Genomic DNA, 4,603 nt, shown 5'->3' on the forward strand with positions numbered 1-4,603 from the left:
AGATGGTTGTGAGCCACCATGTGGTTGCTGGGAATTGAACTCAGGACCTTTGGAAGAGCAGGCAATGCTCTTAACCTCTGAGCCATCTCTCCAGCCCCCTGTTTTGTTTTCTTAAGACAGGGTTTCTCTGTGTATTTCTGGCTGTCCTGGAACTTACTCTGCAGACCAGGCTGGCTTTTAACTCACAAGAGATCTGCCTGCCTGTGCCTCCTGAGTGCTGGGATTAAAGGCATGTGCTACCACACCCAGGTTAAGTTTTCAGTTCTTATATAGGCTTAACTATGGAAAACAAAGACTTTTCTACCATTAGGAGACAAATACCAAGTGAGTATATCTTTGACTTGTACTTTTAGAATATTCTCTCCCACACACAGGGTTTGTCTGTGTGGCCTTGATTGTCCTGGAACTCATTCTATAGACCAGGCTGACCTCAAACTACCTTTTGGGGGGTTTGGGGCTTGAAGAGATGGCTCAGCAGTTAAGAACATATACTGCTCTTACAACGGTCCCAAGTTTATTTCCCAGCACCCATGTCAAGAAGCTCACAACTACATGTAACTCCAGTTCCAGAAGATATGTGTAGTCCTGGAACTCTCTATGTAGACCAGGCTGGCCTCAAACTCAGAGATCTGTCGGGGTCCAACCCCAACATAAACTAACTCTCTGGACCGGGAGGCATGGGAATAATTGAGACACAGTTCACACAACAATATCGGAAGGAAGTCTCAGGGTTCATTCAAATCCTGAAAATCACCTGCATTTATTCTCCAAACAGCTTTTATCTCCAAAGGTAAACTGAGGGGGGGAAGTCCATTAGCATTCTGTTTCCTGGGTATGGGGTAGCAGGACTAAAGTCAATTCCTCAGCTCTGTCTAGCTTCGATTAACACCACTTCCCAGGCAATCCCCATAATTACAAAGAAAGGAGAACAACATTAGTATATCCTGACCCAAGTGGCAGCCAGTCTGTAAGTGCTATTGTGACCACCTCAGTTACAACTGTGATTTGAGCGCCTGGCCGCCAATACAGTGCAGAAATATGTGGTCTGTATAATATTGCTCCACAGAGATCCGTCTGCCTCTGCCTCCAGAGTGCTGGGATTAAGTGTGCACCACTGCTGCTTGGCTTGAATCAGGGATCTTGTGTATGTTAGGCAAACGTTCTAACACTGCGCTAAACATCACCAGCTTGAAATACATTTTTTTAGTACTAGGTATTGAACACAGCATTTCATATATGCTAAGCAAATACCTTACCATTGAGTTGTATTCCTAGGTTTTTGGTTTTTTCTTTTTTCCCTTTGAGACAGGGTCTGATTGTCCTGGAACTCACAGTGTAGATAAGGTTGGCCTCAAAGGTCTGCCTGCTTCTGTCTCCCAAGTACTGGGTTTACAAGCATGTGTTATCTGTCTTCCTGACCACTAAAAATATATAGTAGTCACTCATTACTCTCAGATTGGATAAAAACTGATGGCAGGTGAGTTAGAGTTGGTCGGCAAGCAATAGTTTGCTAACCTCTGGCCTGCATATGGACCCCAGGGTGTAGGGAAAATATTCTTTTGAAACATTTGTCTCTCATGAGACACTTTGGAAGATTCAGGTCTACTGAATGGCAATCCACAATCCACTCCTCCTGTCTCCTCCTCCTTTGGTTACTTCTCTGACTTTCCTAACCCCATCTCAATGGGTTTCACATACTTCATTCATGCCATTAACCATCATTGTCTCAGCCATTAGCTGACATGACTCAAGCTGTGACAGGTTTGCCTTATACATTTACTGACAATGTAGTTTCTGCTGGGAGAAGGTCACGATTCAAACACAGGAGTTACTTTATGTTCTCAATATTTCTAGAGGAAAGAAGAGGCTTTAGAAGATTTTAGAAAAATATTGAAAAAATATAGCAAAGTAGTATGCATTATCTCTGTGGCAAAGCATAATTATCAAACTATCCTACGAGATTGGAACTTTTGTGAAACTTATAGCCAAGCTGAGTGGCGGTGGCTCACGCCTTTAATCCCAGCACTCGGGAGGCAGAGGCAGGCAGATCTTTCTGAGTTCGAGGCCAGCCTGGTCTACAAGAGATAGTTCCAGGACAGGCTCCAAAGCTACAAAGAAAGCCTGTCTCGAAAAACAAAACAAAAACCCCCCAAAAATTAAAAAAAATAAAAAATTAACATAGCATCCTTTAAGGGATCTTTTGCTACATCTTTAGGGAAAATAAAGAAATGTAGTTATATGAATTGCAGCAACAGATCAGCTGAAAAAAGATTATCAATCTGGCCTTCAAAGTGAGCAAACACAATTGCCCAAGAATCACTATTTTGGAATAACCAATCATGTTGCTTAGTATAAGGAACATTGATCATAGCTGGTTCTTTGCCAAAATATCCCTTCGATTCTACCCTGCTCTTCTGTGTTAGGCAAGCTACTGCTTCAAAATAAGACTTTAATACCTTACCTGGTGAAATGGGATGGTGTAGCTATAAAAGTGGACCGTTATGCCATAAAACTGCTGTAGGAGTAAGTTTTGTAGGTAATGTACATGCTTGCCAAGGCTGATCATAATTAACGTAATGTACTTGCTGTTTCTGTACAGCATACGTTGCCTGGGAGAGTACCTGTCAGGCAGCTTCTGTAAGCTTTCTCGTGGAATATGGATCATTGCTCCCTTTAAGAATTTCACTCAGGGGAGCTGGAGAGATGGCTCAGAAGTTAAGAGCATTGCCTGCTCTTCCAAAGGTCCCGAGTTCAATTCCCAGCAACCACATGGTGGCTCACAACCATCTGTAATGAGGTTTGGTGCCCTCTTCTGGCCTGCAGGTATACACACAGACAGAATATTGTATACATAATAAATAAATTAAAAAAAATAACTACATTGCTTAAAAAATTCACTCAGTGGTTCATGATCTCCTGTGGGATACCTTAAATTAAAGGTCTCAGTCTTTGTGTGTTCTCTTAAAAGTTTGTAAATAGGGTTGGGGAGATGACTAAGTAGTTAAAACACTGACTGCTCTTCCAAAGGACCCAGGTTCAATTCCCAGCACTCACAGGGCAGCTCACAACTGTCTGTACCTGTAGTTCTAGAGATCTAATGCCCAATGACTTACATGCAGGCAAAACATCACTGCACATAAAATAAAAATAAATTTAAAAAAAGACAAAAAGGTTTGTAAACTATTTTTCTAATCCAGTTTGTAGATCTGCCTAGCTGATAGGCTTAACTGGCACATTGGCACTTTTACAGACCCCTGTCAGGATCTGGGGCTCAGTTCCCTGAGGCTACTTTTGTGCAGTTTGGTCATCAGGCTTGGAACCAGGATCTGGGCTTGAAGCCGGGTCATGTGGTGGAGCACAAGCCATGCCCCCTCCACCACTTGGCCATCCTGTCTGGGAACCTTGGACCAGGAGGTACCAGTCCCTCATTGCCTGCTGTGCTGGGCACAGACCATGCTTTTATGTCTAGCAGTCCCATCTGTTAGAGGCGGCTGACAAATTTACAGGCTCTCAGGTGCCTGCCATTATAGCGGCTGAGACTGCTGTGTGAGACCACAAGCTTAGGTGGGTATAGCCACACCAATTATTATTGTCTTTTTTTAAAATTTTAAATCTTGTAATCACAAAATTAGGAGTATTCCTGAATCCTCATCTGTTAAGTCATAGATTTATCTATAATAGGTTCCTTGGCTCATGGACCAAATAGCTTCTAGGCATTACAACTAACTGGACGCTGACTATGGGAGGTACAGCCCTTTAAACTACTTTGTCTCTACCTTTCCTGGCTGCACCGCACAGTGTGGGTCACTCAGCTGGCTGCCACAATCTCAGTGGTAACCTAGGCCATTGCTAGGTCATTCTTTCCACCCGCTCAGCAGCAATAGAAGCTGTGGCAAGGTGACCAAAGCACTGCCGCTTGCAGGAAGGCCAGGCGTTATTCGGGCCTCTCCAAGACCTGGAGCAGCCCACAAGAGTTGGTGGATAAAACGCTAGCACGGAGGTAGGAGTATAATATTTACAAACTCTAAAAATATTTTTTCCTTTGTTTCTGCTCCATTTCAGCTCCTCTAGCTATCAAGATACACCCAAGCAACTGTACAGATAGTTGAATACTATTTACTTGTTCCATATCTACAAATATTTAGTTTTATTCCCAATTTTATGCCCCGCCTTTCACTTTCCTTTTTTACTATCTACTATTTATTTCCAAGTGCTCACTATTTACCTCTCCAATAGTACAATTTTCTTACGGGGTACATTCTCCCTTGTATGCCTGGCCACACTCTTGTGTGTTTTGGGGTTCACTGGTCAGTCCCATGTTGGGCACCAGCCTTGACAAAACTACCTCTTGCCAGGTAGATGCATATGTTTCTCTGTTTTATTATTTTTATTCGTGTCTCTCTCTCTTTTTTTTTTTGGTTTTTCGAGACAGGGTTTCTCTGTGGTTTTTGGAGCCTGTCCTGGAATATTCGTGTCTTTTTTAAAAAAATATTTATTATGTATACAATATTCTGCCTGCTGCTCCTTCTACACCTGCAGGGAGGGCACCAGACCCCATTACAGATGGTTGTGAGCCACCATGTGGTTGTTGGGAATTGAACTC

This window comes from Microtus ochrogaster, unplaced genomic scaffold (genome assembly GCF_000317375.1).
Source record: "Microtus ochrogaster isolate Prairie Vole_2 unplaced genomic scaffold, MicOch1.0 UNK99, whole genome shotgun sequence".
Taxonomy (NCBI): domain Eukaryota; kingdom Metazoa; phylum Chordata; class Mammalia; order Rodentia; family Cricetidae; genus Microtus; species Microtus ochrogaster.